A 26,376-nucleotide genomic window follows, 5' to 3' on the forward strand; every position below is an offset into this window, starting at 1 on the left:
ATAAAGGTTTACGTGACACCTAAAAAACCCAAATTATAGCATCAGTCCGACCAAAACTGGACTTTTAAAGTACATGTAAACACGTTAGCTCGGCTGAAATCGAATTGAAAATTGTCGGACTAACACACCCAGATATGTGACTGAAGGTCTATCTTCTGCAGCATATTTATAGACAGTCGGACTAGAAACAGAGGAGGTGATCTACGCATGTGCTTCAGTTTCGCGCCAAGGTATGACCCGGAATTCGAATGGCATTTAAAACGTAAACGCAAATGTAAGAGGTCACACAAAAGCCTCTGAGTCGCTAACTTGCTAGCTCACCTGACTTTTTTCTTTCCAGCGCTTTTGTCTCTATTCTTTCTTCCCTGCTGAATTGGGAGAATCCACCACATTGACATGTTATAATACTTAATACTTACTTAATCGATCAGTTAAGATATGATATTGGGGGGTTGTGGATTATTGGGTGGGTTGCAACCCAAGCCATCTCCCCCATAAATTACACCTATGATTAATGTTGAATGTCAGAATATGACAATTTTGTTCAATTTGTGTTTGTCACAAGTTTCACTACAGACAGTCACCCATGTACAAGAAAATCATACTGAGGAATGTTGCTCAAATAACAACTTCCACCGGATGTAACGCTGATGGGTGCTCTCCTGCGCCACCAAGTGGACACTCTTAATGCGTTGCAAGAATGCCACTAACTACACAACGGTTCAAATTTTAACGCGTTGGCATGGGGGCGCAGAATTGCGTAGGTGAACGAGAGCCTGTTCATCGCTGCTTGCAGGTTTAACTATGACTTTATATTAATATGAACAAAGGGTTTCTTCAATAGGATTTCAAAATTAGACAGTAAATTTGTAAATATAAAATTAAAAACAGAACAATATGAAATTGGATAAAGCACTGCAAATATAGAATTACAACAACAAGACATCTCTGGGATGGTGAAAAAAACAAAACAAAACAAAACAAAACAACGACAACAGGAAAGTCATCTATAAAAATCTATTGACCAGTGATGTAAGAGATGTGGCTGCTACTAGGAATCAAAACAGGGAGCATTCGAGCTGAGGAGGAGCCTTGACAGCAAATAGCAAAAACCCAGACCTCTTAATTCTTGAGGTGTGACTTAGGAACAGCCAGAGGAGCCCTGCCTGAGGACATGAGTCTGTGCGCTGGTGTGAGAGAGCAATAAGCCAGGCAATAATTCACTTGTTGGGAGCAAGTGTTATTTCTAATTAGTAAAATGTTAAAAATCTGTTAATTGGTTACCAGTGACAATAGGGTATAATGGGGACCGTACGGAATTATAACACTTATTATTATTTTTACAATATTCTACTTTTGATCTGATTTATTTATATATTTATTAGTCGGGGTGGGGGATACAGTCCAAAGAACCCCAATGTCAAAGGCAGCGCAGAAAAGTGCTACAGCAAGTAAAATAACATGGATACAGCAGATAAAACAACACTCAAAATAAAAGATTATCAAATTCGAATAAATATTTTTGATGTTCATGAATATATTAGGTGTTCATTTTATATCTGCAGACGAAGACCTCGTGCATCTGAATTTGATATTACCAAACGCTCTTCAGTGTTAATCGAGCGTTTGTATCTTTTATTTGCAGCAGTTATAGCCACTTGTCAACAAAGGAAGGTAATGGGTAGTTTCTTTCAGGCTTTGATATAATTTCATGGCAGTTTCGGTATTTTACCTCCAGGTGTCAGTGTTGCAGCATCCTCCAGTGAAGGTAAGCAGTAACCAATTCTTGAGAAAAGCTCTGACTATCCTAATGGTCAAATACAACCAAAAATCCAGCAGATATCCCTAGAGAGCACAGGGCTGATGCCAGACTGAGAGTAATAATAAGAAATCCAGTCATCTGAAGCAATGGGCTGTCCTCCAGCTACTGAATGGAAAGTAAGAGCCTGGTATGTGGTGGAAAAGTCTTAATGATGGACTAATTTTCTCAATATGTTGAGTTCTAAGTTATGAGTATGTAGTTATTACACCACCCACATGTCTGCAAAGATAAAATGATGAAATAAGGGAACTAACTAGTCAAGTCCCGATGGCATTGTTCTATGCATGGGCAAGTTATGTTTTATTTAGTCAGATTTGTGCCATATACTTTCAAACAGACTTACCTGCAGCAACCATATAATCAAGATAAGATGTTTTGAAATTGTGACTTGAATCATAGGAGTCCAGAGATGCTAAAAGCTTATATTAAGGATGATTGGATCAGTGACTTAAGATGGGTTTGCACAAATTCAGTTTAAAAAAAAAATAATAATAATCCAACATGCTGCAAAATGCTCTGCAACAGAAAATGAAGTTGAAGTGTGCCCTTGATTCAGCATGTTACAGGAAAATATGAGAACCGTGGCACTGCTATAATTGCCTTACAAATAATTGTCCTAAACATAGCAAAGGTTATTACGGCGCTAACATCTGGCAAATGGACGAAAGACCATTTTATTGCCTCTGTTTAATAGTTTGATTGTATAAGCTGCTGGTCAATTAAAACACCCCTGGTATGCTTTTTATTGCCTGAGCATGGGATGAAATTTTAGACCTATCTGGAAACCTTGCCTGTGTAGGTCGTATAGTCAGTGGGCTCCAAGTGCTTTGGGGGGAAACTAGGAGGAGGCTGAATCAGAAGAAGAGCAAAAAGAACAGCAACAACAAGGCTTGCTGCAGTCCTGTGTTTGAAATCCTGCTACGAAGAAAAACCTCTTTTGTAACCAGAAACAGGAGATCGTGTAATGGCTGCAGGGCAGAGAGCCAACCAACAGGGGTTTTATCGCTTCAGCTGCTGATTCAACCTGATTTAATTAGATTTCACTTTAGTTAATAATGTGATTTCATTTGGCATATTTGACATGTGTGGCCTTCATCCACACCCTGTCTCAGCAAGGCGGCCAAGAGTGCGTGCATTGTGTGTGTTGCGCAGCAAACTACTGTACAGTATAGTCACAAGCCAAAATGGGTCATACACGCCTGCTCCTCTTGAGCTCTCATTTGCTCTATGTGTTTTAATGAGCCTTAGTTTTTGAGGGTAGGGGACAACAGTTACTCAGTTTGGGTGCCCACATAATGGCCGTACTGGTAGTGTGCTTTAATGAGTCCCAGAGTGAGACAATGAATTTACTCTAGTGACAGCATCCTTGGCTCCAAATGTGTTATCAGACCATGTGTGAGCATCCTCTCTAATGTCTGTACACCCGCTCACATCCTCTGATCTGAATTTATTTCATTTCAAGTGATGTGAGAATATTTATTTTTAATATGCTTGCTGTGCATGGCGCCCTCTCACTGTATGTGCATGAGTATGTGTGTATGTGTATAATAACCTATATTGACACAGCTCCTGAGTACATGGCTGAAGGCTAGATTTTAAAACAACAGAGGTGGGTAATATTGCCTCCAGCAAACTTTCTCTCTTTCTTCTGCTCCACTCCCTCTTCCTCTCTTTCTGTGCGAGTGTTTGTGTGTGTGTGTGTGCACAAGAGTGGTCTAATAAATCACTATATCTGCTGGAAGACCATTTTTCCCTATAACCGCCTTCTTCATATTCATACAAACATCGATCTTTTCCGCAGAGGGCACACGTCATGTAGCCTACACACACACACACACACACACACACAATTATACATGTAAGAATGCATTTTAATCCACAAATGCCTGCAGATAATAAGCAAACATCTGCCTAATTAGCAAAGTACAACAGTAGATTTTCTTCCTGTCATCTAAGAAAACTTGACACCACACAACCTATCACAGTCCTTTCTTTTTTGCCAACAATAATTGAAAGTGTCCTTTTGTCAGTCTGGCTTGGCCTCCTCCAGCTTCCAAGGACAAACTACAGCACCTTGTCTGAGCCGTCAACTGCTGAGCGGGTCATCGGCTGTCAGCTGCTACCCATCAAGGAGCTGCACGACATCAGGGACAAAGAAAAGGGCAGAAAAGATTGCCTCCAACCAGGCCCACCCAGGTAACTACCTGATCCTAAAGAAAGAAAATAAACCTTCACTGTCAATGGAAAAACCGCTGCATAAACACCCAGACCTCCCATCACCTCACCCACTTTCTCCCCTGCACACTACGGAGATTTCATCAGCCTGTGATAGTCCCGACAATTCAGGAGTTATTTTGTTGTAATTTCTTCTTCTCTTTGGTGAAATCCTACGTTCCTCCCTACCCGGCTGCCTACATTTACTTTAGATGATTTCCTTGGGTTTGCCACAAGCCCAGGAGAACTGATATGAACTTGTTGTATTTAGCTTTAAGTTTGATGTTCAGGTAATGAGCTGAAGCAGAAGTAGTGATACTGACACCAAGGGAACACTTGTTTTTCATGAGAGACAAAGGGAGAAACGTACCCTTTTACTGATAACACAGCTCGTCTGCTGGATGCATTGTACTGTGCTCCCTGGAGGCTACTGTCGGTGGAGAGATTGTTGTGTATTCCTCCTCTCTTGGTGGATTGCTTTCTCCTTGTGTGACAGTTAAAAGTCTGTGCAAAATGAGGAGTCTCAGAGTGCGTTGCCCGATAATCCTGAGCTTACTGTTGATGTTTTAGATAACTGGAAAAAAAATGCCGGTGCCTTTATATATATATATTAAAAATATATAATATATATAAAGGCACCAGCATTTATATATATATATATATCATTTATACCATCGTAGCGGCACTGAAAATATAGCAAATATAGCAAAATGTCGACAGTTACCCACAGAAAGACATACAACATGAAACAAAGAATTTCCAGTGTTTTCCATTGTCCATTTTCAGATAATGTTTAACTGTTTTTAGTTCCATAACTTTCTATCCCACTATTCACTCACTGCAGAAAAAAAGCCACTTGGACTCCTCCTCACAATTAAATAGAGCTTTCTGTTAACCTTATTTCCAATCATAAGTACTTCCACCAAATTATTTTGAAGGAATCAGTGGCAGCACTGATGACTTGTTTTTTTTTTTTTTCCTTCCTGATAGTATATTCAGCTATTGACTCCCTCCAGGCTTTTACCAGCTCACACTTGTCTTAGAGGCATAAAACTCTTCGCTGGTTTTAGTGGTTCTACTTGTGCACCTATGTATTTTATTGCTCTCCTACTGCACTTTTTCTGTATTTCTATTTCATCATTTTATTGTTAATTCCATCTACAAACCATATCCTTCTCAGGGGACAATAAAGATGGAATTGAACTGCACTGAGTCATTCAGGGAGGAATGGAGGGTGGTGGTTCACCGCCTGATAACTGGAGACAATGGGAATGTTAATGAGGAAGGTCATAATAGAACAGAAAACAATCTTGCCGCTAGATCCATTTAGTTGCTGCCTTGGGCTTTTGATCATACCACATAATCTTCGTTAGCATATGGAGCTAACATGAATGAGAAGTTCTGCAAGAGCTCAAGAAAAAAAAAAAATTGGAAATTTGAACGCTTACATCTCTCTGACACCGGGAGAACTAAGATCCGATGATATGAATGGCGACGAGAAAGGCCATGCTGAGATTGTTTTCTCAGCTGCTGTTTTCAAGAATGAACTTTTAACATTAACTGAACAGCCACGTCTCATGCCGAAGAGGTTTTTGATGGTAAAAAAAAAAAAAAAAACTTTAAAAAGCTGAATTAGACTTCTAAATAGTTTATATCAAAACTCAGTTAAAGACATCTGCGTGATATTTTCATTTATTCATTTGGCAGACAAAAAGTCGGGAACAATCAAATCACAATACATCAAGGATAAGTCTTTGAGAGTTAGTATCTCAGCATTCATTTCCACCTGACACAAATGCCACAGGGCTGTAAATGCATGAAAGGGCCAACGCTGTACAAAGTCAGATTGTGATGTTTTTTGTTTGTAAAGCAGTTGTCAGGACTTCTGTAACTTTGTGATGTCACAACAAAAGAGTCACCGCCCTCAGCCATGCACCAAGGAAGACCTAACTGGACTCTTTGCCCATCCTTGAGTTGGTTTCTCAATAACCTGTTTTATCAGAGCTCCTGAGGGAAGCCTGGGAGAGGATCTTATCTTCTTATAGAAGTCAATACCTCAAAATCAAAGTTCAGCTGTGGGAAATTTTATAAGTACAAGTGTGAAGCATTTTTTGGAGAACTGAGAGAGATAGACAGAAAGAGACAGCAGACGTGTTAGAGCTGTCAGAGGAGGGAGTACTTCAAGGACTCAAACTAATGGATTTTGCTAACTCCTGCTTTTATAGAGCAATCACACAGGAGAACATTTTAAGATTTCCTATATCTCAGTGGCAGGAGAATTAGTTTTTGTTGACTTGGAGATCGCAGTGAACAAGAGTGTTCACGCTAGTGTTGACTGCATGCTCTCTTCTGCGACCTGAGTAGCGGGCAGCACAGTGGAGACTGATGAAGAGTGAGATAATATAGAGCTTTTGTGTGTAGCTGGTTGAGGGCCAGATCTGCTGCTGCATTTTGGGTCATTTGTTGAGCTTTTGCTGTCCGTGCTGGCAGCCATGCCCAAAGGGAGCTACAGCTGTCAAGGAGGGAGATGAACAGCATCTGCAAAAGGAGTTGAGTTGCAACTTGAGTCACTGTTTATAGCTTCATTTTTTCAGTGTTTCAGTTTTCAACCACATTCCTGGTGTTCTCTTTGATGTCTGCTCTCACTGATGCAGTGGCATACAATGCTAAATCTCAACCAGCTCATGAGTGAACAACAGGCATTGAGGATATTGTCGTACTCCCAAATTTCATCTTTTCAATTCAGTTGTTGAAAGTAAAATGCCTATTCCATTTGATTTCAAACCACGTCAAACCCAATGATGAAACGTATGTTCATTAGTTTTCTTTACGATGCCCCTGGTACAAGCAGCATTTTGTTTTCTGTCACAAGTTGTTGATTGAAGCTGGCATTAGTGATGTGTAGGTTTGTGTACCGAATTAGGAGGAACTGTACTGATTTGGCTCAAACCAGCACTATGCCAGTTGCCAGTCATATTTCGGACACAAGCCATTTTTCCGATTGAAAAAGAAAAAAGAAAAAAAGAACAGAAAAAAAACAACCCCTGCACAAAAACAGTCAAGTCAATCAGAGCTTTGCAGGATTAAAAACTGTGACATTACCTTCCTGTGCTGGAGCCAGAAAAAGCAACCACAGAAAAAGACCCATGAAAATGGAGATGGGTGTGCCATGCAGCTGTACAGGTTGTTTGGATGTTGGCTTGTAGACAAGAGAACTTTTGAAGACTGTTTGATACACCTGGAAGTGTTTCCACCAGATCCATTTAGTCATTGTTTCTGGAGCTGTTGCTGGTTTTCAATGTCAAGAAATAACTTAACACTTTGTCTTTTAAACCATCTTTGGGAAGAGGCCTGCGAGGTGCATGGGGCAAAAAAAATGGAAAGTTTTTTTATTTCATCACAGCAAACTAGATCTGTGGATGAAAATCATGTGATATAGTCAACTATTGAGTGGAACAATTAGGAGGCAAAATCATAATAATAATAAGACTTTGGGCACAAATAGTCTGTTTAGACTCACTAATGAAAAACTGTGCAAAGCAATGCGTGCAAATGGGCAATTAACACGATTAATTATTATTAATGGAGCATTTCCTCATTCTAGCCACTAGTCAAAACTGCACAGTTCTCATCTAGATTAGATTATGTTTGACACATAACTAAATGTCTTCACATTAAAAATGCATATGTTGTCTCACTGTTGATTGCAGCCCTCCTTCATTATTGATACCAAAAGACACAGTTAAGAGTCATGCAGCAAAAACTACTCGGCACCCCCTATGCGGATACATTTGGAAAAGAAAGTGCTCGTGAAAGACTGCAGTGATAAGGAAAAATGATGACACAATAAATATTGCATGAGTCTCCAATTGTTTGATTCAATTCTTAGTCCAGATTATAAAAGCAGTGTTCACAGATTACCAAATTCCATGGATAGACTCCTTCCCTTAAATAAAAAATGCAGACTTTTTATTACAAGATTAGAAATTTACCAAAAAAATCGACATATAAATATATATTTTACGCCTACCAGCAGATGATTGCTAGCAGTGAAGCTCAGCACTATTAGAGTTAAGAGTCTTGTCACGTTTGCTCGACAAATTGTTACGATTTAAGGACTTAATAAACTGTGTTTCTGAAATATTAACAGATGAATTTGAGACACTACGGGCAAATTTATTTCAGTTTGAAATGAAACCTGTAAATCAGTTTCAGATCCATGACTGAGGCTTGTGTTATTGCCAATAAAAGGATACAGATGAATGTTTCACCTGCTGTCATTCACAGCTTGTCGGAGCCCTAGAGGCATGCCTGTATTTTAATACTGTTTTGTTTTTATTAAAACAACATGCAAGATAATATGCACACACGATCTGCTGGTTTAAACTTTAAATACATAAAGGGCTTCATCCCCTTATGGAGTCCAGTCACGTCCTGTGTTTCAAACTATTCTGATTGGAGTTGAAATGAACTCTGCTTTAATGAACTGAATGTTTCTGTTAAGATCTGCAATCAGCTAAATGGCTCAGTTTAGAACAACTGAAATAAACCAAATAGTTAATTTGGTTTATAAAGCGCAAAAAGATTAATTTTGAAAGTGGCAAAGAAGTAAATGATTCATCTGAGCAGAAGTGGAAGAAACTTAATGTTGAATGGAAGCAAGTGATTCATTCAGAGGAGTCAGTTCTAAATGACTGAGCTAGTTTCGTCGAGAAGTTAAAAATAGACATTCTGTGGTTGATCACACACACACATGCACACACACACACACACACACAAGCAAGCAAAGACATTATTGCATATTGGTACGCACATTGTCAACATGCACAGCACACACACACATATATGAAGATATATATACACAAATGAGGATACAGAGATCTCAAAACACCAACAATTACATTTCCCGGATTTATAAAACAAACACACACACACACACACACACACAGACGGTGTCACACTTTCTGTCACTAGCTCTCTTTTTTGTTCTCTCACTTGCTGACACACAAATACACACGTTCTCTGACACAGTCGCACTCTCTCATGCACGAAGACACACACACAACCATACACACATAAGCGTACACACGCGTGCTGCACTCTGGCTCATGAATTAAAGAGCAGAGCTGGTCCAGGGGGAAGAAATTATTCAGGCAGATCTGCTCTCTGACAGAGGAGTGGGAGGGAGGGCGGAGAGGAAAAGAGAGGAGAGAGAGGAGGAGAAAGAGGAGGATGAAGGGAAGAAAATGGAGAAGAGAAAACAGAAGGGAAGAAAAGAAAAAGGCCATTAATAAGGAATGCACTGATTTGACATAGAGAGGCGATCAAACCCCCAATGAACTGCTGTGTGTGTGTATTTCTTCATTGATTGTTTGTGAAGTGGATGTCGGTTGCATGTATCAATTTCTTTCTGTGTTCACATTCACTGTTTGCATCTGTATGATCATTTAGAAAAAGCATGTGTGTGTATATGTGTGTTGATATTACTTTTACTCAAGTAGATGACAGGCTTCTTTTTTAAAGTGATGCCATATGTTATATTAAAACAGGTGCTATTTCCTGTCCATGCTCCCTGCTGGGCAGAAAAGGAAAGCCTACTGATAGACCTGCTGAACATCTATCAACTGTAATTGCAACATGTCAACATGTGTATAATCATACACACCAAATTGGAGCCCTTGAAAAAAAATAATAACACAGCCAAACATGCATTATAAAAACAAATAAAATGGAACATTTTGATCCAAAAGAGACCTGAAAAAAAAAGTTGATTTGAAGAGACTGTTAACCCTCCCATCACAGGTGCTCTGGGGTTTGGACTCAAGTCAAACTAGAGTGGGTGTTCAGACTGAGCACAGTCCTGGCCTAAAACAACATCTTTAAATTTGTTCCACAGTCCAAGAAATTCAGCCTGAGTCTCAGATCTGTGGAACACGACAGACCAGATCACTACACAGAGATTTATAACGCTATGAGACACAATCTTACAATTCAGGAAATAATCATATTATCCTTTGTTTTCATCTACCACCAATGTGTACTTGCACAAACAGGGTGCACCTGACCACCACAGTGCATTGCCAAATGACGTTGCGTTTTGGTCTAGCAAAAATCAAGCAAGGTAAGCCTTTTCCTCTGTATTCCCATTTTAAAGCCAAGAATAGGCCCCAGAAGCCCAGAGCTGTGTTTTCTCATGCAGGGCTAAAGTCAGTCTGAACTCAACCTTGTTGTTATTCTCTTGACTGGTCTTGTAACACAGTTGGGAACACCTGTGCCAATGCTCACATCCACTTCTGAAGGCACCACCACGGTCTTCTCAGATAGACTCTACATTTACCTACATTCTATATCTATTAGAACTCATCTCACTGACTTTCAAATCCCATCTTCTTTACCAATTCATGTTTTCTAAATAAATCGGTGATGTTAAATATTTTATTTGTTGTGTGTATATGAACATAAAAATACATGACAAATCTAAAACAGACATCCAGCTACTATACTAGCTGGTGTTACTAGTTACTTTGTAAAATATAAGTGATTTAACCTAACTGTACATATATATATATACTCTCCGGTTATCAATTTCTGAGTCATCAGTTTCCGTGACCTGGAAACTGATAAGCAGTAGAAGATGAATGAATGAAATCTCAAGTGGATAACTGCTGAAAATGATTGCACATTCAATTATTATTTAGCTATTTTACACCACTCATCTAGTCTATCAAACCTTGGCCTCATCCATGATACTCTGACATACTTCCTGATTCCACAAGCTTCAAGTACATCCCTCAGGTGTTTGTGCTGCCTCTTTTGGGCCAGATACTGTACTGTGTGTAGCAGCAAGACAGGCTACACACAAAGCATTACCAACGTTACTTATTATCTGATATGGCAAACAGTTCCTTTTTCCACAAACTGCAGTTGTAGCCTCAACGTACGTTCACCTTTGACCGTGTCTCTCCACTGGTTGGTACTGAGCATAGATTATGTATTAATAATACATACTATCCATTATTAAAATGGACGTAGACCCTAGGACTGAGATGTGAAGAGCTGAAGAGCCTTAAACTTGCATTCTATCCAATTATCATCAGGGGGCAACTCCACTAGATGCAGAAAGAAGACAGATCGTATTTTAGTCTTAATCTCTAATTTCATGTCTTCAATACAACCTGATATGTGGCGGGAAATCGATCACAGAGCAGAGAATGCATTAGGGTGTGATCTGTGTGATCAACAAACTGTAGAGAGCATGTCAGATCCACTTGTCACTCCTCTTTAGCTCCATCCTCCTAATGTGGTTTCTTCTAGTAAAAAATAAATCAGCATGGCGATGGGTGATTAACAAACTAAGCTCAAAAACCAATAGGTGTGTCACGTGGGGTTTACAGTTGATGCTCTGCAGAGTGTCTGTGGAGTGGCTCCCTTTTAATGTATTCTTTCTAAAAAATGCTGTCTGTTGTAGCTCACAGTCAATAAATAAAGCTCAGAGAAACTGATTGGAGCAGCAGATTTAAGTGATAATTCTCTGAGGGTCCATCACTACCAATTATACTTCCTAAATTGGCACAAATCCATTTCATCAATGTGTAAAGTAGTGCTTTGAGCTAAAGGCCCTCTCCAAAAGTATCATGCTATGAATCGATGATTTGAATATGCTTCTTAATACACATGGAAGCGTGACCTAATGCAATCGTTTCTTCAGCAAGAAGAACAGACAAACCAACACAAACACTGAGGCATCTTTCAATCTTTGCAATTCTTAGTGAGTAGATGTGATGTTAAATGTTTGAGGTGTAAAAGAAAAATGCTAATGAAGCTAATTTGAGAGGCTGCCATGTGACTGCTGCAGTTGCTAATGATTCCTGACTGAGCACAGTCACCGAGTACATCGGTGTGACAGCCGTGCTTGTCATGGGTAATCAGAGGTGCTATACGCAAAAAAGCTGTCAAATTCTGATACTGATATCGGAAGACACTGGAAATGCCTTTCTTCAATGGAACTCCACAAGGACAAAACAAAAACAGCAGCATTCTGTGTGTCACTGTGTGTTGAAATACATGACACCTACTTCCGGATGCTTTTTAAATCCTCATGTATTGATCGAAATGTCAACAAAAAAAGGCTTTACTCCTCTGGAGCCATGTTTAAAGAAAAACCTCATCCTCTGCAGACACTGGAGTTTACATGTCGGATAAAGAGCTCCTAGACGACCACACATGCTTCAGCCTCTGACCACACTTAAATCTAAAAATCATTTCTTCACACATGAGAAAATCTTATATGATGGTAATTTACCAATAACTAATAAAGACATTTCAGGTCAGAGGTTTTGGTTGATCTAGCACAACTCGTTACTAAGAATGAACACACTCACAAGAAGAAAATGTGCTCTGCTTTCTTTCACAGGTCATGTATTATTTTGCTTATCCCGTGTCAGGAAAGGTTGTGTTAGAATACTAATCAATATTTTCCATTTTATGTACAACAATGGCAGTTTGTTTGAAGTGCCCTGCTATGTGCTTTTAATGGACACCTGCTAGCCTGTTGTACATTACATGATTGTGGTCATGTTTTTTTTCTCTAATTTTAGTCACAGTGATCAATTGACCATTTTTCAGACACGACAACAAAAGTCTGTACAAATAATTCAAATAGCTTGATCTTTCAACAGTGGTGGGGTGTAGTACAAATGTACGTACATAACACTTGAGAAGTGAATATGTACAAAAGCTGCACATTTAGATTTAAAAATCTAAAGCATGAGCATAAGCTGTATCAACTTCCATCTTTATCAAAGGCAACATTTAAGTGAATTAAGTTTTAACTTTCATTAAGTTAGCTTCCTATGTTAATGTGTAATAATGATAATATAGACTAAAATATAAATATAAAATGGTCAGTTTTGTGCAGTTGCTGAATTAGATTTTTGCGCTAAAATTATAAATCTGTGACCTTTATTTTTTGGACCATGGAATAAGCTAAATAAAGGTTTGGAATCCTGTCTTAGCTGAAAAGAATGATTTTAAATCTGTCAGTTATCAGTCATTTAATATCATGTAAAAAGTCAAATCTCAAGATGATTGTGTAAAAATTACCTTCTTTAATTTTAGATGAACTGACATGAAAAGGTTAATTTAAATCTAGACGGCAACACAAAATAAAGAGAAGTTAATCACAATGTATAGTGTGAGGAGTGTCAGTTGCAAATCTTAAGAAGTTTTTCCACGGATAAATGACAAATGGATTACTGCACTTGCTGATGACAAATCAATCAATTAACCAAAAAATTGTTGCAGCACTAATGAACAGTGGAATATAATTCAATGAAGCAAATCAATGATTTAATAAAAGCTTAGTAAATAATACTTTTTATGATTCACTTTAAGAGCAAAATCAAATCGCAAGATCCCTTTTATTGTGCTTATTGATCATAATTAATCATATGAAGAGTCCTTGAATATATTAGGCAGGTCACTAATTATTGACCTGTGACCAGTTCCACTTAAGTAATTGACCACCGACTGTTACTTTGTAGTTTCTGACTCACATTCACCCGATGAGCTTGTGACAGTGACATAAATTTCTCAGTGAGGAGGAAATAGTACATAAAATCAATTTTCTGAATCTGTTTCATTCTGTTGTCTATTTTTTCTCAGTTGAGACATGGGGGAATGGTTTTTCCTCCAGCTATCAATGCATGGAGACAGGGGAGCATTCGTCTGGGAAAGTACGATCCTGGGCAAAGAGTGAAATATTATTACGTTTGTCTTCACTGTTTGTGTATGCTGTATCTTAGTTTTTTTTCCTTTTTCCAAGGAAATGTAAGTGACTGTGGGCCCTTAGAGCAGCTGATTACTCCCCCTCTCCTGCAGAGAATGTTAAAATTTCCTGCCAGAGTTGGACAAAATGTTAAATCCAATGATATTGTGTGCATTGGTGTGCGTGGATTTCATTTTTTTATTTTTTGTGTTTTTTGTTTTTTGTGTTTTGTTTTGTTTTTTTTTTTTAATCTCCTCAGTCGTATCTTTATTTCATACAATCTGTTGTTTTGGATTGGACACTTGAAATCACCCTCAACAGCTACAGTCACATTGCCCTTGACTGAAGTCTGTCGCACTCAGCTGCTCCTTTAGCAGCGCAGAGCTCCATCAGCTAGAGGGGTTGCACTGTGTACACTCTTAGGGCTCTACATCCACAGCTGATCTGTAGGATCAATATCTGGGCCAATCACTGCATTTCTTTTTTAATGAGCACTATTGGCTAAGACAGCCTGACAAATCCATTTTCTGTTGTTGCAGAATTTCACAAAACATAGAGTAGCTTGTAGTTTGAGTGAATAGGCCACACTATGTTTTTCATTGGTGAGTCAAACAAACTAACTGCTTTGAATCTCTTTAAATCAGTAAGCACTGAATCAGCAAAATTTGAAACGGTTAATCTGAGCCGTTGCTGGTTGAAATCTGATGCTGCTACTGACAAAAAATAACAAAGCTTCAGCTCAGCTATACATTCATTTCATGCACCTATCTGAAGGTCATCGTTAGATATTTAGCATTCAACTCCAATTCCTTTTTTAATTCACTTCTTAAGACTGAACTAACTAGATTCACCAAAATCTAATGTGGTAAATATTGTATTTTAATCTGAACTACAACCTTTCTCTGAAACTTGCCACATTATAAAACCGATTTATTACTGAAGGGTATTGAATGGTCCTGTTGTGTGTAGGAACTGTACTGTCCACAGAGATTTAGTATTAACTTGAGATGGATTCACATCCACACAACAGAGCGTTGGGTAAAGACATCCCAGCATCTTGTTTGATCAGTCATTGTTGGCTTTGTTGGGTTTATAAGGAAAGAATATTCTGAATAGTCAGCAAAGTTTGACAGACCGGAAATTTGATGGAACAGAGGCTTTCACACACTTATCTGCCAAAGACAAACTATACTGCCGCTTTACTTTTGATGGGCTGCAATTTTGGACCTTGTCTGTAACCACCAGTGTGATTAACATGGCTGGTTTATAATTGATGATAATAAAAGTATTGTCACTGGTGTAAATGAGCTTTCAGAGAGGATGCAGTGCCCAGTCAGACTGATATGAACTTAAATAAAAGTTGGGGCAAATGAACGAGCAGGAGAACGTAACCCCTCATACTGCATGAGTTAACGTTTGAAATTGTAATGAGGCAGAGAAAACAGTGCACAAATATATTTTAAATCCTCCAGTCCACAACTGGCAGTCTGTAATTTCTTCTGAATGTATGCTGCACTTTATATTTAGTTGATTAGCCTGTCAGTTCAGGTGTGTGACAGCTACATGCTCACCAGGTACAGCTGTTCTATTGCACATTTTATCAGACAAGAAGTTTAGCGTCCTCCTGTTCAGTTAAACATGTGCTGAATGTTTAAATGTTTGTGATGCAGTTACAGTCCACTTGTCTTCCATTTGGGTTTTTGGGTTGCTGTTGTTATTTTATGTTTTTGTGTGTGATTCTACCTACTTCTGGGTCTATAGAGCACACCCTTTCCCTGGTTTAGTGATGGGCAGATCAATCCCATGCTATCGATATATCGATACCCGCACATTGCCCGTTTTGTTATCGATTACTCCGCTAAAGTATCGACTACTCATTAATAAATGTGAAATAAAAGTATATCTGTCAATTGCAAATATTTTTTAGGTAACTTACTCAAGTGTTTTGTACCGGAACAATCCCCCCACCCGCAGCACGTTGAACTGGTCCATCCAAGTCACGTGACCAGAAGAGCCGCGAGTTGTATGTTTACATCCTGCGAGCAACAACACAGCGAGGAGCACGTGTGTATCTGACTGAGTGGAGAAAGGGCAACAAAAAGAGAATCTAATTCTTTAGTTGAGAAATATTCTTTTTGTACTAAAGTGTACTTGTATCTCTGTCAGAAACAAATTATGCTGGTCACCAAAGGTATGGTTAGTTAGACAAAGTAAAAGTTCAAATGTGTTTTTTACAATTTTATTTCACTCAGATTTATTGTATTGATGGTAAATGTTTCAATTTACATTTCTTAATTTCCTTTCATTGTTGCTGCTCAGCAAAAGTTCAAAGAAAGGTCAAATGTGTTTTGTTTTATGCAAAAAGTAATCGGTATCACATTGTCTTATGGTAATCTTAAAAGTATGGTATCAACCATCACTACCCTGGTTGTACTGGATGAGGCCATCTGGACTAGAAATAATGCAACAATCTTTTTGTGCTGACGCACATGAGCTGCATTCTGTTTCATCTTTGATTTTATTGTGGAAGTCCTGGCTTCTTTCATTTACTAGTCTTTTGCTCACGCTGTATTCTAATCCCACGTTATTTAGACAGTGCTGTCATTAATTTATGTATTTTTGGTTTGTAAAATGAACTTCGTTAAAAATACTCATTATTTTTGTTTGCCATGCAAGATTATGTGTCTGTCTTGTAATCAATCAACGCAAATTTCAGTTAAGGCAAAATCCTTACAACCAAGAAAGTGGAACCAAATAATATTAGCTGTTTAAAAAGTCTCCTAAGCAAGTAATTCATTATTCACATCTAAAATCAAGGGACAACACTAAGACACTTTGGCATTTTACTTGACAATTTTCAATTAATTTTGTATGGAATTTGTATGAATTCGAATGGCCAACTGCTCTCTGATCTGTGGTATTGAGTCTTGTACATGTGATCAGCGTGCTTTTGATCCGCAAGCTTATATTATCTTAAATACCCTCCTGTTGGCATTTGAAAGCTTTTATTTTTGCCACACAGGTAAAGTGACAGAGGATAGTTTAAAGTTCATGCCTATGTCAGTTATGCTAATTTCAACAGTCTTTGGAAATATTGGGTTCTCAATTCTGTGTTCAACTCACATACTACCTAAATCCGAACTCACACATTTTGTTGTGGAGCAACAGCGCTAACCAATATGCCGGCATCTTGCCCAACTCCGAAGCAACCATAGGGAAATTTTCATTTAAATTTTTGTTTTTGTTTTGTTTAACTGGTGCTACTTTCAGTACTAGGGTATGCTCAGTCAACTGGTGCGGTGACACTTGCTTAACATGCTGCTCTCCTGCTGCCCACACCCCCTGTCCTCAGCTCAGTTTCATGATTGCTACGTGCCCCCCCTCTTGCTGATCAGCCCGATCCTTTACTCATTCTGTGTCTGCCTCCTTCCGAACAGGTGTGGCTACCCAGCAATCAGAGTACCTGTAAAGAGGGGGAGGGGACTGCAGCTCTTTCTCTCGCCCTTCATTCTGGCCTGGCAGCAGCAAAGTTTTAGTTGTTTTATGTTAAGGTGGAGGGGAGAACCCTGTTCTGTTGGGCGGACAGTGGTGGCTCCCTTTCTTTTGTTCATTTTGGCTGGCCCACCAGTCTTTACTTGGTTTGGGAGGAGTAATAATTTAACTCGGTTTTCTTAGGTTCTTAAGGTTTAGAGTTTGCCTGTCTTAATAAAGAAAAGTTATAAAAAAAAAAAAAATGCAACTTGTGTCGTAAATGTGTTCGATCTCATGGGTACGGGCTGACTTTAGGTATCGTAACAGTGATGAATGAATAGCCTTCCTTATTGTGAACAATGAAACAGAAGTGTGTATCTGAGCCTCCGGGTGAGTCACTTCAGTCAGTGATTGTACCTTTTGAAACTGATTTTGAGGCTTTGCTCACTCTTCAGTATTTCTGGTGTAGGAGCACTGCACCATACAAGGTACAGGTGTGCTAACAGTGTTTCTACTCTGGGAGACATCACAGCGCAGGAAAGGATTGACATTTGCCTTGTTCACCTGGGCGAAGTCTGCTGGATTGTCCTGACTTGTGACAAGTGTCCCTGCATAACATACTGTCGCTGCACACTACTGGCACAAGGTTGAGTTATGTGTATTTGTTATTTGGTGCAGTTGCAATTATGCAAATACACAAAGTGCTTTAGATGTTTGCACTTCTCACTTGTCAACACCCACATGGGCTGCAGCTGGCTGAACTGTGGGCTGGTTTTCAGCCTGTTGCCATGTTGTCATCTCAAAACGTTACAGTGAAAGTTTGTTTTTTTGTTAGTCTAGACTATTAAAAATAAAAGCTCTTCCGGTAAAATAAGTAAGTTACCTATTTTGACTGTACCCCTCAAAGAATTTGAATTGAGAAAAGTTAAGAACTGAAAAATTTAAATCCAGTGATGACCAACTGGGTTTTGTCACAGAGCACATTGGTCCATCACTGAAGTACTGCACAGCAGGTATCACTCTTTATGATAGGATTGTGTCTCTGCGGTTGTTTTGGTAGTTTTGTGTCTTTTGGGAAGGTTTGTTTTTAAACAGTTTGTCTCTTTTTAGAAAGAGACAAACTGTTTTTTTTTTTGGAGGTGAGAGTTGTGTAGAAACCCCCTCTGGGTGGCTGAGGTGTATATTTTTGTCTTAATTTGTTGCATTGAATCCCACTCTCCTCTTTCCTGCCTCCCACAATTGGCCTTTCCTTTTCTGAATCAGCAGCAGCATCCTGTAGTAATCAGTATGTAGGCTAGTTGATCAGTTGTGTCAGGGGGACAGGGTTGGACTCAGACAGCATTGTGCCTGATGGTTGGTGCACAATGCAGAGCCTATCCGAGAGCACCTTAAAGAGTTGAACTGCTGGGCTGCGTTAGTACTTGTCATCACTCTGAATGTGAGCGGTTTTCTCTCTCCGCCAATTTCACAAATTATTCAAGAAGTTATAAGACAGCAAAGTACATATAAACAAGTTCCTGGCTGCTCACGTTTCTGTCCCCATCATCACCCATCTCATTACCTGCAGCATTATTCATCAATACTCCCACCTCGATCCCCCTCACAGCACTCGGCACACATATACCCCCACTGGGAAGGATGGCAGAGTCTGACAAGCACCAAGTAAATGGGCATCTCATCTTAGTGTGTGCGTGTGTGTGTGTGTCTGTGTGTGACAAGTGCTGACAGTCCAGGAGCCTGGCCTCGTACAAGGTCAGCATCTGTGAGCTTCATCAGTGTGTTTGTGTGTGTGTGTGTGGGTACAAACAATATACCACCTGTGCCCCCCTGCCTTGTCTGCACCCAGCAGATGCTCTGAAAGTCAAACCCAGAATCTCTCACTCCCCTCTTTCTCTCACAAACACACACACAGACACACACACACACACTCCTCGACATGAGTACCATGCAGAGTTATCAAAGTCAACCGAGGTTAGTTTTAGTGTTATGAGTGTGATAAATATGATAAAATATGGACCATAATTTCTGCTCATATGGAGGGGGGACAGAGCCTAAAGACTCTCTGATGTTGTCTCACACACACACACACACACCATGGACAGATCGTGAGAGAATGGATCCAAGGGCACGGAGAGGTAAAAGATTCACCTGTACAGGATCCCAGCTTGAAAGAGTTGTTTGTGGTTGTCTTCTGTCTCTTTGTGAAGTTTTCTGTCCCTGCAATCACTTTGTGGCTCTTTGTCGTTGTTTTGGGACTTTTTCTGGCAGTTATGATTCTCGGTCCTCTATGTTGTTGTATTGTGTCTCTTTGTGGTAATTATTTGTGACTTTATAGGTGTATGTTTGTTTGTTGCTTTGTGACCAGGAGTACCAAAAACACTGAAGTGATTTGTACTCAACTTGGCGTGGGGATGAGACAGGGCCCAGGCAGAAAACGTCACATTAATTTACAATGAATTAGAATTTTTTTCTATCCTAAGTAAGTCTTGGATATGTTGTTGGCCAGTAGTTATTGACTTGTATATGAATTATTTTCCTGTAAACAAATCAGCCAATAGTTCTAACTTGTTAGTTTGTTTGTATGCTTGTATTTTTTTTATTTATTTTTTTTATCTATACAGATTGTTTTCTTGGCAGGTCAGAACAAAGACTCCCAATATCAATTATGAGACAAAACATTGATTAGAATTGAATTAGCACTTCAACAAAAATATTTGGTAGGTCAAGACAGAATGCTTGAATTTTGAACAGGCCGAAAAACAGGCCAACACAACAGGAGGCAATACTGTGACAGAAAGCCCGACGGGGGCATTATTGTTATTGTCTCCCTTGGTGGTGACTCACTTGCAATGTTGCATTGCTATTAAAGAGCAGCATAAAAAAAATCAGATCAGAAATCAGATTAAAAGCACAGGACAGGAGGAAAATTCTCCAAGTGGAGTCAGGTTTATGACAAGCCTTTGTCATTTAGTGTGACTGCATGATTTATTTGGCCTCACTAGGAGTAGAGAAGGCAAGCTGGGAGTTCCCTAATTCTTTTCCCCATAATTTCTGCAGCCGTCAGTCCGAGATGCAGAGAGTACAGGCTAAATGTGAACGTTTGATAAATGGGTTGTCACTGTTGCCAAGTTACGTACATTTCATGGCTTGTTTGAGGTTTAGTGTGCATTCTTCTTTTAGCTTTAAACAGACTGATGGCTCTGTTTATTTCCTGATGTTTGATATCACATCAGGGCTGTAGCAGGTTAGTCAGCAGTTCACACTGTGGTGAGAGTTAAGAAAAACATGGACCACATCTGTCCAGCTTTCACAGCTTATTCATTATTCATTTCATTGCAGCATACGACGTGTGTTTTGCATGGCACACCCTACAAATTCTACCAAGCGGATGTCTGAGATCCACAATTATTTGACACACAGAGGTAATTTAGACTTATCAACTAAATAAATCATATTTTACAGAAATACCATCAATGCAGAGCTAATCTGACAAGGTAAATGGAAGAATGTCATGTTTCTGTTTTCTGTTAACATGATGAGGAGGTATATGTGACGGACAACTACTGCAGCATCACTTCAGTCTTTTTGATCAAAAAAAATCTTGGTTGGTTTTAGAAGAGAAAAAGTTCCCCTAAAACTGCAAGCTTTTAACCAAATGCTTTCTTTTTGTGTAACTTTATGATAGTTTTGTGTTTTCCGACGTGTCTCATCTGATTCTTCTCTGTCCTTTTTTGGCTATTGTGTTTCTCTTTGGCAGATTTGCATCTGTTGAATGCAAAGACTCTTTGTGTGCTTGCAATCCACCACATCCACCTCCCTTGTGACTCTGCGGGGCTTCGTAAATGTTGCAGATTATTCATTCAAAAACATTGCCTCTGAACCTGATCCAGGTGATGATGATGTGAGCTGCAAAGGAATTGGTAGAACAGTTTAGTAATACAGAAGTGGGTTTGTATCAATACCTGCATATCTGCAGAAACAGGGAAAACATGGACACTACACATAGTGAAGTGTACCCCCAGGCTGTCCTTTTGTTAATCAAGGCCAGCAGCAGACTTTCAGCTCCAAGACATTTCATTTTAGTTAAGGGTTCTTTGTTAGACAACAAAATGAAAGAACAAGTCCTGACTATAAGCCAAGTGATTATTGGATTTATTTTGCTTATTCACATACAGATGTAAGCTCACCTTCCAAGTTTTCAGCTGTTTAACCACTGATATTATCTTTGAGATCCATTGTATTGCTTATCTTATTTTAAAATGATTGTATTTCCTCTGCTATTCATTTTGAGGGGTGGACTGAAAACCTGCCCTTTGATCATGTCTTCAAAATTTTGATTGGACACTTGATAAAAAGCAATGGAAATATGTTGAAAGAGATTTTTAGTTCTTAAAATCGAGCAAATCTATTAAGGACTTACTGAGACATGGTGTTGGTTCAGTTGATTTTAATTTCGAACGGGATGCTGTAAGTGCTCACTTAGCAGTCATGAAATTCAATGTTCCTTTCAAAAAGTGCAGCAGACTAGAGGGGGCGAAGAAAAAAACTAAAACAAAATGAATTTTCTAGCCCTGCAGTATCTTTGCAATTTATTGACTTAAGTATTAGATAGCCTACAGCAGATATGGATGAATGATGGCATATTATATATGCTGGAATAATTTTTTTATGACTAATGTAAAGATTTAATTTCTTCCATAACCTTGCAAATCAGTCCATAACTCTTCCGAGGATGTAAAGTAGATCAGAGACGTCCCCTCCCAGCATGTGGACAAACAAATGTGAGGTGTGACCATTTGATGAACACTTTTAAAGATTTAAAAGAACAAGTTTCTTCAAAGGCACTAGATTCAACTTTTTGTGACTTATTTTGTATTTGTATTTGTATTTTTCAAAACCACATAAAGTCCCTTAATTTCATCTGAGATAACCTGCAGCAACTCAGCATCCGCACATACCTGTTTATATCTTTATTGTAGTTTGGCTTTTGGTTTCATTTGACATTTTGGTGAAGTTCATGATTGATTTTTTTTCTGGCCCATTTTATGTTTTGAGGTTAAAAATTAAAGTGCAAACAGATGTAAAAGCACTGTTCGGCTGATAGTGGATGCCTTTGGAATTTAAACACCTGAAGAAACTGTATTTTCCCATTTTAATCTACCATTTTATTAACAGGAACATCTTCAAACCCAGACATCCAAACTGCTTTACACGAGGGAAGGAAGTTATTCACAGCTGAAATTAGTCATTCAATAAATCAGTTGATCAGCATAAAATTTATTGACGTTTGTTGTGATTGGTTAATTAACAGTCATCTTCCAGGCAAAAGAGTCAAATGAGTCCATCATCTCTGCATTAAATTGTAAAGATTTGCTGCTTGGTCTCATGGGATGGTAAATTCAAAGATATACAATTGACTAATTAACTAAGATAATCATAAGCAGATGACTAGATAATTCAAAAAAATGTGGGTTTGGGTTTTGAATTAATCACATTAAAAAACTTTGATGAGCCACATTTAGTGCCACATTGAGGTTATTAGCATTTTTTAATGAACGCTCTCAGGTGGATTCCTGTGAAATTTGTTGTTGTGTCACAATGTAACATAATGATATGGTATAATTACTTTGGTGACCCCTGAACCTTGGCATCACCAGGTCAAAACGTACCAAATTCTATCATATGCATCAAGGTTTTCAAATTACACAACCTTTCATTTTGTCATTTGCATGCTCTGCAGCCATTGAAGGCAGGAATACATACCTCCCACAACTGTTGAAAAAAATGTGATCTGACAAGTGTCAGTTAAGATTATATAAAATTAAGGTTTTAGCATAAATAATAATAATAATAATAATAATAATAACAATAATAAATAATCTTGGTTAACATTAGAGGTAGATTTGGGTTGAAATGAGTGCCTCATAAGGGTTACAAAAATTGACTTTGAGTTGAAATCATAGATTTGTCAGGAAATAATGGCTGTTATGGTTAAAGTCCCTTCTGATGAACATCAAGTGTTTAAGATTCTAATATGTCCACGTCCTTTGACATAAACCAAGGAATGGAAATGTTGTGGGTGAAATAAACACTTAACACAATGTGTATTTTCTCCTGAAAACAACTGTGAATCAATGATGTCTAATAAGAAGAAGGACTTTATGGGAACAAGGGGGGGTGGAGCTGGATGTACCTGAAGCCTTGCAGGTACAAAGAACGTTTGGAGTAGCTCAGCAAATAGCGCTGTCAGCCACTGTTAGTTACAACATTCATTCATTCATCTTCCACCACTTATCCATGCTGCAGCCAATCCCAGCTCACATTGTGCTCACAACCCACACAGGCACGGGGAGAGCACAGAAAGGCCCCAGGGAACCGGACCCATGACCTTCTTATTGTGGGGCAACAGCGCTAACCACTATGACGCCGTGCTGCCCCAGTTACAACATAATAAATTAAAGGATGCTAACTATACTAACTGTCCTGATGCTCTGTCTGCTACTCTCACATTCTGGTCGTAACAGGCTCCTCATCTGAGTCTGAGACTCTGATTTTTCCTCCTCTACCCATCTTGATACTCTCTGAAGAACTCTGAAGACTGTAACATTCTCACCACTTTCCATGTTTTTCCTGATAATTTTCAGAAGTCACAACGTTATATGTTCATATTCAAAACACTGAACTAATGATGACTATTGTACTTTGTAAAATATTAGGGATAATAGACATTAATAGCATTGAGCCACTAATTAAATATAGTACAAAAAGTAACTAAAGTTGGGGCTCATTTGAGATCATCAGGAAGTGGTTTGTGCCATGTGCGTAACATAACGGCAGCTTCACTCTGTTTGGTTTCATAGGCACAAGCAGATGACTGCATCTTACAGCCAAAACACCCATCAGCTTCCTGCACAGACAACACACACAGCTCTGACTTTGCAACGTTATCTCTGTCCAACAACTGCACACTCACAGAAACTGAATGTTCTCACAGTTCACTCCCCTTGACAATCACATTTATTTAGTTAGGTCAGAAGAAGAAACGGCAATTAAATGCCATTAGTGTTTAATTAGTGGAGGAAAAGGTGGAACTCCTTCTTCTTCCAGCACAAACACCATATCTGATACACACACTATAGCTTTGGTATTCTGTTTTAAGCTCACAGATTCCCCACCATCTTTTAGTGTGATCTCATACTGACTTGACCTCATATCAATAATTCATTCTGCCCAGAAAAATTCTCATGAGCTTTAAACTTTTAGTTCCAGCGTTAGCACTTCTGCTGAGGCGAAACTTTAACTGTGGACGAGCCATATCTCCTCCTGACGTCAGACACATGACTTCAGCTGCTCATCTGTTTTTTTCCCATCTTTGCTTTCCTCTGTTGTATTGTTACTCTTTTCTTTGATTCCTTTCCTCTTTTCATCCCCTTCTTAATGTGCGTGAGTATTGTGTGGAACTGTTCATCCAGCACGTGGTTGATTAAAAATCTCCAACTAGGACCAGGAATTCTGCTGCAAAAAATGAGGACTTTAGTTTTTCTAAATGATGTTTGCTCTCTCAAGCTTTCAGTTTTACTTTAAAACCATTATCACAAGGAGGAAGATCAAAGCTCCACAAAGAAACATTTGCCACTAGTAGATACTGTACAAACCCTCTTTGAGCAGTGGTTTAAAAGCCTATGAAGAAATGAAGTTACTTGAAGTAGCCCAGCAGTCTTGAGTGACAATGGGAAGAAAAAATTATGCACAATCTGGACACCGCCCACGTGTGAAGAACATTTTGATGATAACAAGTTTCCTCAGAGAGTGCGACTGGATTTGAGTTTCTCGTCTATAGGACTTTACTCTCACTGCAGAAATAACTTTTTTTTTTTTTTTAAACATGGGCTTAACTTAAAACAAAGAAACACAGATACCATTGTGAAGACTTGCTGTTTAATTATTGGGCTTGAATTGCAGTTTCTTTTGAGGTTTGATTTTGTGACTTGGAACACTGTGATCTGGATCATGTGTTTAGGCAGAAAAATTGCTTTAGTGTTTTCTACTACACTTGACACCATTGTATTAGATTCCACTCACCACTGTTTGGTTTTCATTAGGTTGTTCCTTTTTCATGAAGCATCGCTGCATCGTTGCAGTGACACCTGAAGCTGTAATGACATCACCTCAGACATGACATGGAATTATGAAGTATATTGAAGATATACCAAATGGAAACTGTCGCATGGGTTCCTGTATGATGTTACAACACAATAACACAAATGCAAACAGGCTATAGTGTCTGTACATTCATTGGCCAATTGAAAACAATAGCTTTTTCTCTAAATGCCTGATACTGTGCAATGATGACACAGTAGCGACAGCTCTATCTGCTCAGGAGCCTCAGTGGACCAAAAATAGCAGCATTTTTACCATTGGGTCCTCGCTACTTCTGACTGATGGAAATAAAAAAGGCAAATAGAGTCAATTTGACTCACAAAGGTGACCAAATATTGACCATATATTATGAACAGTGACCCAGTGATGTCTAATAAGAAGAAGGACTTTATGGGAACAAGGGGGGGTGGAGCTGGATATACCTGAAGCCTTGCAGGTACAAAGAACGTTTGGAGTAGCTCAGCAAATAGCGCTGTCAGCCACTGTTAGTTACAACATTCATTCATTCATCTTCCACCACTTATCCATGCTGCAGCCAATCCCAGCTCACATTGTGCTCACAACCCACGCAGGCACGGGGAGAGCACAGAAAGGCCCCAGGGAACCGGACCCATGACCTTCTTATTGTGGGGCAACAGCGCTAACCACTATGACGCCGTGCTGCCACAGTTACAACATAATAAATTAAAAGATGCTAACTACACTAACTGTCCTGATGCTCTGTCTGCTACTCTCACATTCTGGTCTTAACAGGCTCCTCATCTGAGTCTGAGACTCAGATTTTTCCTCCTCTACCCATCTTGATACTCTCTGATCTCTCACCATCTCTCAACTTGGAGCAAAAATAAGAATTCTGAAGACTGTAACACTCTCACCACTTTCCATGTGTTTCCTGATAATTTTCAGAAGTCACAACGTTATATGTAAATATTCAAAACACTTA

This window comes from Echeneis naucrates, chromosome 15 (genome assembly GCF_900963305.1).
Source record: "Echeneis naucrates chromosome 15, fEcheNa1.1, whole genome shotgun sequence".
NCBI lineage: Eukaryota > Metazoa > Chordata > Actinopteri > Carangiformes > Echeneidae > Echeneis > Echeneis naucrates.